General features: G+C 39.3%; 1 protein-coding gene across 4 annotated transcripts in view; it reads left to right on the forward strand.

The window, feature by feature from the left end:
* The first annotated feature begins 2,219 nt into the window (after nt 1-2,219).
* arhgef49 (Rho guanine nucleotide exchange factor 49) overlaps nt 2,220-13,173 on the forward strand; it is a 75,206-nt gene continuing 64,252 nt past the window's right edge. For 2 of the 4 annotated variants that reach the window (XM_081600633.1, XM_081600648.1), the window contains exons 1-2: nt 2,220-2,482; nt 7,287-7,381. The gene's annotated coding sequence lies outside the window, so the exon portion shown is untranslated. Of the gene's footprint in view, nt 2,483-7,031; nt 7,382-13,173 lie in introns of those variants that run through there. The other 2 variants (XM_081600641.1, XM_081600639.1) reach the window with 2 other exon arrangements.

Here is a 13,173-nt window from a genome sequence, read left to right on the forward strand (position 1 = left end):
GAGGTAAACACCGACTGTCCTCCTGTGATATCAGTTACTTCAGGGGGTTGCCCCTGGACTGTGGGAGGAGAGGTTTATGGTTTCTGAGCAACTGTATCCTCGAGCCACAGCGGGGCAGTCCCTGGCTGTAACCCGGAGGCAGTGCTGAGTGTAATGATATCACCTGTCTGCAGGGGCTGGGCGAATCTTTGACCTGTTATTAAAGCTCATTATTGCAGCTGGTTTGCAAATGATGCTGCAAAATGGTGCACATCATATTTTACAACATAAAAAACCGTACTTTGATACAAGTTTAACGCTGGGTACGTTCACACAATCCAAATAAGAAATTCAGACCTTGCAAAAAGAAAAAGAAGTGTGTACTTGGATCATAATAGGCCACAATTTGTGGGTTTGAAGTACATATCCTTAAAAATAATTAAGCAGTCAGGATGAATAATGACACCACTTTCCTGCTTTTTGCATTCTTTTTCAGAAGACATGCACATTAAATCATTTCATGCAAGATTTATGGACTAATTCATATTCCAAAGATTTTCATATGTGCCTCCAGCTTAAGAAATTCAGCTGAAATCCAGTGTTTATAAAGGATTGCATGCCAAGTACATACTAGCTTTGTAAAAGTATTCATTCATATCATTCTTTTTTTTTTAGTTTGGTCCAGATCTCCAATTTAGAGCTCTGACATTGAAAATACTTATAACCTAAATATATATTTCCAATATTAACCCTTTCATGCTTAGTGGTGACTACAGTGGACAGCTGTCTAAAAGACATTTTCTTCTGCTTCTTGTGGAGTCATATGTTATAAATGCACACAGACCACTGAAGTGGACACTAATGCATCATAAAATACACCATCAACTACTGCCCATCAGCTGCAGACATTATGTTTGTTAAATCCAGTATGGCCGACAGACAAAAAAAAGCCTGCTGACCGACTCCTTCTACTGTAGACGACCTTGGCAGGTAAAAAAAATATTGTGACATCAGATAACCCCTAAAGAACAATACTACTGATGTATTTTCAAATAACAACTTTGTATTTTGAGAAAATTACAATTGATCACCTAAAAAAAAAAAGAAAAATATATATTTTTTTTTACAAATTTTTTTCCCCTACCGTTTTTTATGCCTTTAGAAAATAAAAAAAAAGGAGAAAAATATTGACACAAAGGATCATAATTCATGCATGAAAGGGTTAAGTAAAAGGTAATAAGTGTTTTATCTCACCATGGATACCTTTTTGGCCCACGCTGCTTTGTAGACTCGTTTTAATTCAGCTGATTTTAAAGCTGAAACATCCTAATTAAGATCCTGCCAAGATCTTAACAAGTCTCAACTTTGACTAGGCCATGTAAAAACTTTGTTTTGTTATTTTAAACCATTCATTCATTTGCTTGCTGGGGGGTTCTGAATTATTTTTCTGCTGCGTAACCCAAATGTGTTTGAGGTTAAGCTCAGAAACTGCTTGACGGACGTTCTCCCTCGGTGTTTTCTGTGGAAATGTATGCTACGCACAGATGGAAAAATATACAAAGAAAAGGAAATCTAGTCATACGTTGAAGATTACATTTTCGTTTGCATTTCCCAGTTTATTTTCGTGTCTATTTGATTGGCAATGCTTGATTATATTTCTCACTTATGTCATATAACTGACAGCGTGACTCAACTACATTTTTTGCAAAATATAAATCTTTGAATGGGTCCCTACGTGCATCCCCCAGAGAAGGAGTTCATCAGCCTGCTGATCTGAGTGGAAAGGGGGATGAAGGAGAGGGGCACATGGGGCTGAGTGGCTGCTTCTTTCTCATCAGGGCCAATCAGGAGCAGAGTTAGAGCCTTGTGTTACGGTTGTGCTGCGTTCACTTACCAAAGTGTGCGTCTCACACAACCAAAATAAAGTTGATCTGTAATGTGGATTTCCACTTCAAAGCTATAGATTTAACAGTAAGTGTAATAATAGTTCACGTCCGCTGTGCAGTTTTAAAAATGTCAAATACAAAAATTATCCTTTAGATTGTGTTTTTGTTTTCTTATTTTAACATTTCTTTGTAAACTATGTAGTATTTTTTTATTGTACTTTAATGCTTCAATGAGTTCTAACTAAAATAAATCGAACTGCTACAATCCCTGCACCACCACTGAACTATGAGAGGGAAGTCAAGAGGAAATTCCATTTATTTAACTTGGGGAATTCAAGTTTTACGAGCAGTTCCTGAAGGCAGCACAGTTCCCAAGGAGAATCCCGCAAAGGAAGCAGGTCGCGCAGCCAGAATCCTCCGGTAAATATTTAGAAAACAGTGAAAGGTTTTCTTCTTCTGCTACTTTTCTAACGCACAGCACACGAATGAGCGCATGGTGCGGGGCTTTTCTGCTCGTCCGGTTCCCGGTCGGTGTGAAGCTGAGTGAAGAGCCGCGGCGGAGACTCGGAAGCGGGACTCCTCTCTCTGATGTGATGATGGAGCGGAAAGCGCTCTGAGTGAGTACACTTCAGGGGGGCTCACCTGCCGCCTGTGTGTCCCTGTAGCGCAGAACACAACATCCGAAGCTGCACATCTCCCTGCTGCATGCTGAGAGGCTGCATGGTTGCGTTCATTGCTTCAGTCTAATAGTGTCTAATGTAGTTTTGATTGGGTTGACCCTGCAGGTTAAGGTGAACTGTTGGCTCTCGGTTATCTGCAGATGTCGTTGTTTTCTGCTACATTTAGACTCATGCGGTTATATTAATATGGTGATGTGAAAAAAAAAATATATAAAACCCCATTCAAGATTAGTACCTTAAGAAGTCACATATTAATGTTTCAACAAACATTGAACCAGTTTTACTCAATTTAATGCACAAATATGATGTGTTTTCAAAAGCAGAGGAAAAAGTTAGGACATTTTTTTAATCTTTGGTTGAAATAATTTCATAAAAACTTCTTGCAGGCTTTTGGATGAAAAATGTTATATTTAAAGCACAGACAAGGGGAAAGCAATTGACTACTAAAAATATTCCCCAACTCTAACTAATTTTAAGAAGTAGAACATAGACTGATATTTTGGTTACATTCATGTTAAATGGGTTGTTTGGGGAACCAGCATTAAAACATAAGCATTTTCCTAACATACATTTTGTTTCCTCCAATGAGTAAGTGGACTGAAACTAAGGACTGATTTTTTTGTCGTAAATCTTTTTAAAAAAATGCTAGTGCAAGAAAAGATTTAAAGATGTTTGAACATTCTCGGCTTCCAATGGAACTATATTTGGTTAATATTTATCATGGAACGACACATTTTCTTGAGATATGGCATCAGTAAATACTTGAAAGCTCAGAAATTAATTATCTTCCCGGAAATGTACGTGTAAACGGAAATTTGAACGTGTATGTCAACGTTTTTGGTTTGGTTTATTAGATTTTTAATGTATTCCAATGTAACTATAAAACACCTTAAATTGGGTTATTTTGTTAGCTAAATCTGGACAAATCCAGTTCTAGGTTAATTTAACACAACATAGTTTGGCTTTGGCTTTAAGCTGAAATTGTGTTGGGTTTTAAACAAAAAAACAGATTAAACTGACTTAACTCGAGATTTACTTCAGTAAGCAAAATACTAGCTCAAGATAAGACAATTTTAAAAAATGAACTATTTTTATTTTTTAAATTTTATCCAGCATTAAAATGAATCAGATTTAAAAAAAAAACTTCCTAATGTCGGTAAGTTTGGATATCCAAACTCGAAGTCTCTATAATTTTTGACGAGTTCTTTGGTCAAAGTGTGAATTGTAAACATTGCTAGCATTAGCTTGTGCTAATTACTTGAATTTCTAAAGGCTAATGTGATCCTACATGGACGTAGCGTGAACTAAAGTCATAAACATAACCCACTGACATTTATCATCAACATGCAGCATAATTTTACCATTTTACATTTTTTATTCCGTCCTGAGGAAGAGGTTCAGTGATCTGCTTGTGTTATATTCAAAATGGCCGCCTGTGAAGAATAATAAGGCTCCTTCAACATGGAAGAACATGAAAAAGGTCAAACCTCATCTTTTTATGCGGACACATTTAAATTTCAAAGTCTGTATAATAATGTGAGTAAGACTGCACCTACACTTTCATTATCATCTGTCAGATATTCTCTAAAACATGAGCAGAGTAAATGTGAAACGTACACTAGGCTCACTTTGAAGACGTACCTGTGCTTTCTATGAGTATAACAGCAAACCTTTTGAAAGGTCTGGTAGAAAAATGTAGCATACGATCTGTGGGACTTTAAAACCTCCCAGCAATAGAAAAAAAATGACACCATTTGTCTTCATTTTTCTTCATTTAAGTAAATGAAATGGAGCCATTTTTCATTCGTGCCTGTTTTCCTTTGGGGACCCAGTAGAGTCTCCCAGAGGCTCGCGGGACTCCGTCAGTACCGCAGCAGGCGGACTGGTTCTTCCAAGCCGTTCCTGGAAGTGCCTCTGGGGCCGATGAGGATCCTGGCCCACTTCCATACTGCAATCAGATAACGTTAATGAATACGGGAAAATTGTGTTATTTCCAGCCACAGCAGCAGTTTGCTTGTTTTATAGGATTGGAAACTGATGCATAATGGGATTCCAGGCTTGAGGAGTATGAATATTTAATGGATTCAGACGTTTTTCAAGTCTTTATGCTAAGATGGTGATCATAGGACTGAAAAAAACAAAACAACCTGTATTATCTTTGGGTGCTTCCACAAAGGTGTCCCCCAGGATGTGAATTACTGTGTTTTGAAACTCTTTAAAGCTTTGCTTGCACAGCGTTCATCATCTGGAGGAAAACAAAACACACACACGCACACACACACACACACACACACACACACACACACACGCTCATTAATGTAAATCCGATTCTGGACTAATGGTTTTGGCTCGCCCACAAACACTTGTGGTATCTTTTCCTTCTTCTGCTGGACTCTAATTGAAGTAATGGAATCACAACCTTTTAATTTGTATCTGTTACTTTCAATAAATGCACTGGCTTTTTGGAGACACAGACAAGAAATGTCAACGCTTCTTCGAACTCTCACCTAATTTTGTTAAATATTTTTAATTGTTTTGTAGAAATCAGTTTTTTTTGTACATTTGTCAAAAAAAATCCCATTTTGTCGACCATGATTGACTGTTTTAGAAGCAATAAAAAGGATGAAACATTCAAGGGGATGATTACATAGTCACTGCATCTGGAAGTGACAGGCTGTTTAACTCTGTTAGAGATCTCTCCTTGTCGAGGCTCATAGATTATCCTTCAGAGTGTTGCTTTTCTGCTCCCTATCTGATCTCTGCATGGACTCTCCATCAGCACAGTGAGGTGCTTAAAGGTCGAGCAGTGGACCTGCAGACTCACACATTAGTGCAAAAGAACTGCCTCGTTTTACATGTCTCTTAACATGCAAATAGACCTTTTCATCATAGTTAATGATGAAATTAAATGGGCTCTCTTAAAAAAGCTTAGCTAACTTTAACAATATTAGATAGTCCCATTTAATGTAGACTTTCTAGCTGGCTAGCTAGAAAACAGGGCTTTCTAGCTAGCCAGCTAGCTAACAGAGTCCCCCAGTTTTCTAACTAGCCAATAGAGTCATACTAGTTAGAAAGCCTTGTTTTCTAACTAGCTAACAGTTCCTTGCTTCCTAGCTAGCGTACAGAGGCCCTTGTTTTCTAACAGAGCCCCTCGTTTCCTAACTAGCTAATAGAGTCACGCTATCTAATTTTTAGTGCTCATATAACGTTTGGTCTCCACAATGTGTATACGTCTAGGTCCTCACAGTATAATATATATCACACACACAAACATCTACACAGTAATGCAGGAATCTGTTTCTCTACATTTAATGAGACAGCATCAGTCTGTCAGGCTGTGGCGGCAGAGAAGCGTGACAGGTACACTGAGGGCCATGAGGCTGCTAATGCTAATGCGCACACTTGTGTCGGGCATCATAATGTACTGTTGTCGTTTTGGATCAGCGCAGCCGGACCGAGTATAGGCGGGTAATTACCCTGCATTAACTTATTGGCTGACATCAGGGGCTTTTTTTTTCAGTCCACTGCCTTCCAATTATTTTGGTCCTGAGTCATTACGGCTGTGGTCATTAAAGTGTTTGTGCTGTTGTGAACTGTTGTTTTTTTTTGTCACAGTAGGCAAGTTAGTGGAAATTTTATTTTATCAAATTAAACAAATTGCATGTTTAACATACTGTTGCATTTACAACTTATTGCAGTGTAACTTCCAGCCCTCTTCTCCCTTGTTCCATCCAGTCATCCATTCATCTGTCCTTAAATTTTTTTTAGCTTAAATTATTTTGCCACCAACTGTGCCATTGTGCAGAAAAGTAAAAATAATAAAAGTTGTCAAAGTTAAAGAAATCTCCAGAGCTTATTTTTAGAAACATGCAACAAAATATGTAATTTGAGATGATTCCACTGCAATCAAATATCACTTGTTTCACGACTTTATACACCTTTATTAGAGTTTGTTTACCAATCAAGTGATGTGGTGTTTTGTAGATTAAATATGTTTTCAGTTGAAATTATTAGTTTAAGTAAGATCAAGTGGGAATAAACATGGAAAAAGTCACTTCACGTGTCTTTTTTGTTTTTGCCACATTGTGACATCTTGCTAGTGGAGATGTAAGTCAGTGAAGTGCTTAGAAAAGCTTAGAAAATAATTTTTTTCTAGTTGCAATCTGCAGTTTTTGTTTTTGCCGTAAATAAAATGTTCACTCATATTACCTTGACTGACAGTTTGTCTGGAGTCCAAGCAGCACGACGCCCAGTGAAGGCTGGAGCAGACTCCAAAGCACAAGAGAGAAGAGATAAAAAACGGATGATTCATCCACATCATGCAGCCCTGTCATACTGTACCCCTAGCTTAGCGCTACCAAGCATTATCTTGGCTGGAACAAATTACATCTCAGACTTCTCAGAAAGAAAAAATAAATAAATAGAAGCAGCTTTTTACAGAGCAGAGCATCTTGATGGATTGTAACTAAAAAAAAAAAAAAAAAGAAAAACAAGACTCCTCTTTTTTGCTGATGTAATTTGAAAGGCACTCAGCCTTGATGGGAGGAACGCTCCTGGATCCACAGGACGAAGGTTGCACCTGCTTAAAGCACTAAGAGAAGAAATGTTCAAGTTTGCCCTGAATCAAGGTTCAAAGAATTCTGGTATTCGAGGCTAATAATGCTGATAATGACGGCACTCGAGGCAGCCGAGCTAATCTCGTCCCCTGAGAAACTCCTTTGTTCTTTTGTCCGGCCTGCAGGATGAAGTGCAACGCATCCCCCCCGCCTGCGTCCTGCTGGAACGTCGCTGACTGCCGCATGCGCTGCCACGTGAAGGCTGCGTAACCGAGAGCGCGTGAGTATCTGTTTGCTGCACATCGTCCACCTTCCACCAATAAACAGCAAAACAGACTGTGGTTGGATGAATCTGGACTCCATGCAGACAACCGCTAATTACCAACTGAGCAATTAAGAAGCAGGCAGCTGCGGCTCGCAATGAACTGCATACGAGAGATGCTGAAGGAGTCCCGTTGCTTGATTTGAATCGTTTAACTGTGGCTTATTGCACTTCTGATTTGTCGAACTTTTTCCACGTTTTGACGCGTTATAGTGGACAAATGGCCATGTGTGTTACTGGGATTTCATGTGATAGGCCAACAGAAAATAGTACGTGTTGTGAAATTGAAGGAAAACGAAGCGTGGCACCCTGACATGTTTTTAAAAATGAAAATCTGGCGACTGTGACATGTATTGATTTTCAGCCCCTCGAGGTGAAACCACCTTTTTGCTGAAATTACAGCTGCCACTCTTTGAACAGGCTGGTAACTGTAAAATATCTCTCTCTCTCTTTTAGCACTTACCACATCTATTGGATGTATGTCTGAACTTTGACTGGGCCAATCTAACACTTCACTATGCTTTCGTCCAATCCCATCCATTTCAGTTTTTATGTTAGAAAGAAAATGTTCATTTTGCAATATTAGCTTCTGTTTGTGATGATCAATGAAAAAGTTCAAGATAACCAACAGTGCAAGACACTGTGCTGAACTGTGACTCAAAGTAATTTGGGTAGCTCAGTTTTTTGGGTATCTTTGTAGTAAAAATGAAAACATAAAGAGGCAGACTGAAAAGATTGAGGGACATTTGATAAGACTGTTGTAAACAGCATGTCTGCGAGTCTCAACAAACTCTAATTGTTTCCACCAGACTCTCAACCTTGGGGCTGTCGCTGCATTTATAATGTGTCAGATTTTATGCTTGAGTCCTGCAATTTCAACTAGCTTTGTACATCTTTCTTACTATTTTTAAAAAATTACGAAGAAACATCTTTTTTTAAAAGATAATACGATGGTCCTCAATAGATTTAATATAAGACTTAAAGTTTTAAAGTTTTAAGCGACACCAGGCTTGTTTTCTGACCAGAAGAGCTTTAGTTTCCGTTTTCAGACGATAGAAGAGATTCTTCTTCCTGAGCTTTTCAGTGAGGATGTGCTTCGTGGCGTCCGATCCACGTGTGAAAACGACGTCTCCTTCTCCCCCAGCCAGCCTTTCGCTTGTTCCCGTCGTGAGTCAAATGAACGCTGACAGCGTCATCCAAAAAAACAACATTGTGTAAGGAAGGAGAACTTACTTACCGGTTTAGTTTGTGATGAAAAAAAAAACAAACAAAAAAAGAAACTTGTCTCTGTCATGCAGCGCGAGGCTTTAACCCATTTTTAAGTGAAAGTCAGTCAGTTGTCACTTATATAATGCGACTTATTGCATAATCAGAGCAGTATGTTGTAATGCGTGAAATCGTGTCATGCTGTGCTTCGCAGAAACATTAAACCTTTAAATCTTTACGCATCTGGTTGCATTTCAAGCACTTAAGTGGGATTTTGTGTGATTTCTCTCTTTTTTTTTGCAAAATAAGAATTGAAAATGTCTGGTATTAACCCCTCTTTACCCTGCTACCCCTAAATAAGACTGCCTTCAGACATCACCAGTTTAATAAAATCCATCTCAGTACAAGACGTTCAATCTATGCATCTGTTTTGCTCTACTTCATAACTAGCCAATACTCTGCTATATTACATAAAATCCCAATGAGAGACATTGAAAAGTAGTTAATAAAGTTATAAAACGTAAAAGAAGCAGCTTTCAAATTCTACTTCTTGCTATTTTGACTTATTACACACCCCGTTTTATTTTTTAGGATGTTTTTAATGCTGTAAATGAGAAACCCTCGTCTGATATTCCAGGCGCCTGTGACTCTGTTTTTACTCCTCTGTGCTTTGTGAGTGGTCTAATCTTCAGCAGGGCCTTTAGCTCATAATGAAATCATGTGGATTAGCCGGCGTAATCCATCCAGGTTTATTGTTCATTGTTGCACACATTAGCATGCAGCTAAAGAAAAAAAAAGAAAACTGTTGCTACAGCAACATGTTAAAAAGTGTGGCTTGAAATAGTGTTTAGTATTTAAAGCATTTATTAATATTTTTATTGAGTCTCTTCATGTCACTGAGGCTTTTGGCAGCATGAGATTTAATCAAAGTGTCACTGTGTTCAAATCGAAATTAAAAATTAAACTGCATGAAAATGCAACAACTTTTTGATTTTAACGCAGTTTAACATAAAAAAGTGATTGTAGGCAAAGGTCTAAACTACTAAAAGTAGTAAAAAATATTACATTTCAAATCCAGCAAAACACTCCGGTTTGTCAGGAGGGCATTCGAGAAAGATAATTATTTAAAATTAATATCAGATATTGATATCAGCCCAAATTGTCATATTGGTGAATCATTTTTGAAAATAATCACTGTAAAAAAAAAGAAAAAGAAACGTCGGTAAAATAACGGCAGCTGCGGTAAAACTCAGCTTCTGGTATATTTTACCGTAAATTAGAGATTTGTTTTACAGTGTAGCTTGGTTTCCAGTTACTTCAGCAACAAACACGTGATGGAAACGGGTCACGAAGAGGCAGAAATGAACAGATTTGATTTGGAAGAATATAATATACCTTATCTTACCAGGAGCAAACAACATTCCCCTAAAATGATCTATGAGCAGACAGATAAACAAAGTTTCCACTAGAAACCTTAAGATGATGGCTGCACAGTAGCAGGGTACGCTGTGGCGACTGAATGAGTGAACGTTCAAATGAAAGTTAGGAATAAGTCACAAAATGCATTTCTCCACTCTGATAAAGCAGGCACTCCATCATCTGGATGCCTAAAGGAGTGAAATACAACGTTCCTGAGTGGTGAACAAAAACCACATGAAAAAAATGGAAAAGAAATGACAGATTTGCACCAGTTTAAAGAGGATCTTCACCACCTGTTTCAGCCTTTTCAATGATGTTAAAATCCATCTCTGTGGATCGGTCTGTGTTCCTCAGGGAAAGTTTTTTATAATTTTTTTCATTTGTTTTATCCTGCTGTAATAGTTGTGCAGTGATTGAAGAGTAAATCTCTCGATGTTCCTGGAGGTTCCTCCCTAACCAAAACAATTTTCTGTTTTCTGCTCCTCAAAAATGAAGGATTTTATTTTTTTAGGATGATCCTTTTCTTAAGCCCGCTGGCTGACAGTACACAGCAACAGGTGGGGGAGGGTCACTGCTAACTCTGTTCTAAACACACACAAAAACCCACTGTGTACTCTGGAGGTTTAAAATAATTTACAGATGTATTTTTTTCCTTTCAAACCGTGGCCGTGTTCTCTGTCCGCAGAGGAACGTCTTTTCCGTCTGAAAAACTCGTGTTCCTCCTCCTGACGCCGCCGTTGCTTCCTGCATGCCAAACACCCAGACTTTATCAACCGTGCTTGATGGTGGGCTCCTCATTGTTCTGGCAGACGAAGCGAAGGCTGTTCCCTCAGCGAACAGCGGCATCCTGTCACTTCTTTACGGCGTAACCTTGCTGACAGTCTGCAGCAGGATGAAAGCTCCCTCTCCAGACAGGAGCCCCGGCTGTGCTCACCTCTCTCCATCTCTCTTAATCCTACTGTACATATTTTTTCCTGTATCCCTTTCACGTGTTTTTTATTCATCAAAGTCCCTGTCTTTTATTCCTCTTTCAGAGTTTTTATTTGGTATTCCTTTTTCTAGTGAAACTGGATCAAATCGTTGTTTTCTATTCCTGTTTCATCCGACCTGACCTCAGCTTCAGATACAGCCTGTTGATCTTTATTCTTTTAAATCACTATTGCGACAATAGAGATTCCTCTCCAGATGCTTCCTGGTGGTGAGCGCTAAAGTCGTTACCAGTGAGTGTCTGTTTGGTGAAATGCAAAGACAAAAATAGCATCTGAGAGGATTTTCTTTTACCCCCACAGCCGGTTTCCCCCTCTGATCCATTGTTTTCCGAGACTCGACTCACACACACAGCGAAGGCCGAAGCATGTTTCTGGCAACCTAAGTATTCCCTCTGAGGAGATCGCATGAATGCTGAGGTCTGGATGCAGAATGCTAATAAGACTGGAAGCGCTCTGCTGCTTGTGTACAGCCTGTCATTTTTCTCTACGTGTTTCTGTGTAGTTAAACTGCATCTGTTTACCCAGAACTGAACAATTTATCAGGATTCAGGTCAGAGTGCATTTTGTTTTTCCTTTTCTTTTTTTTTTTACCAGTAACGATTATTCTGAAAGCGGTGGGATCGACTTGCGTGCGTTCGCCAGAGAGCTTGGGTTCTTGATCAGCAGGCTCCCAAAGGAAGCTGTCTGGATCAAGAGGCTGAGGAGTCTGAGCAGCCTGCCTGTGTTTCTGCTTTGCCTTAAGCAACCGGGTGGAAAATATGGATTAAATCACCGCCGTGCTCATCATTCCTCCATTCCCTTTGTTTCTATTGTTTCTACCTTTCACCAGGTGCTTACATTAAAAATCTATCTATCTATCTATCTATCTATCTATCTATCTATCTATCTATCTATCTATCTATCTATCTATCTATCTATCTATCTATCTATCTATCTATCTATCTATCTATCTATCTATCTATCTATCTATCTATCTATCTATCTATCTATCTATCTATCTATCTATCCATCCATCCATCCATCCATCCATCCATCCATCCATCCATCCATCCATCCATCCATCCATCCATCCATCCATCCATCCATCCATCCATCCATCCATCCATCCATCCATCCATCCATCCATCCATCCATCCATCCATCCATCCATCCATCCATCCATCTCATTTCCAGGCTGCACCTGTTTTCTGCTGCAGATTGATGCGCTGCGTCTAAATGCTTACGGCAGCATAGATCATCTAGATCAGCGTTGGCACGCAGCCTGCATCGATCCAGTCTGGTGAAGAGAGAGAGGCGGTTGTGTCCCGTTCATCTCTCTCTGTTTAATCCTCTCCATCCAGCGTTGGCTACTTTACATGTGAATGTGAATAGAGTCTAGTAATTGAGTCTGAAGGTGGAGTGGTTGGCAGCACTGTTACTAGTATGTTTTTTGCTTGGTGTCACATTAGATTGATTGAACTCTGTCAAAGGAACATATCAATGCATCTAATGTATGACGCTTACAGAAATGATGTGCAAACCATTGTCTTGATTATATTTTCCGCAAAAGAAGTAAATATGAGTTGTGGGTAGCATGCTAGTTGCTAGCCCATCCAAGGTTAACGACATTGAATCCAATGCAAACGCTAGCCTATCCGTGCTAACGTTAGCGTTAAGAAGATGTCAATCCAGCGGATGTCATACTGATCACAAAACCTTTCAGCAGCTAACTCAAGTGTGTAGTCTTTGCATTTGCCAGCATTGGCTGCTCACTTACTTCTGGTGGTTGCTTGGTTACCGCTGCTGGCCTATCATTAATCAGCTCAGTAGCTGACTTAGGAATGGATATAACGTCCTGCGAAGAGCAAGTGTCCACCGCTGTGGACGTTAGTCTTCATTTTGGCGCTGAAAAAGAGCCACACCTGCATGCCTGGGATCTCTCCAGATACTCCACCTTCCTTTCACAGCACTAAAATGTTACTGTTAGGTTAATAGGTTCTTTAAATTGTGTGTTAAGTGTGTGTGAGCATGATTGTCATGTGTGTGTCTCTGTGTGTCCTGTCCAGGGCGTATCATGACTCTCGCCCAATGATCACTGGAGACCAGGGATCGTGCAGGGATAGACGGGAATAGACAATGGATTGATGGTAGTTTGGT

The sequence above is a fragment of the Poecilia reticulata genome, chromosome 2 (genome assembly GCF_904066995.2).
Source record: "Poecilia reticulata chromosome 2, P_reticulata-male-v2, whole genome shotgun sequence".
NCBI classification, from domain to species: Eukaryota; Metazoa; Chordata; class Actinopteri; order Cyprinodontiformes; family Poeciliidae; genus Poecilia; species Poecilia reticulata.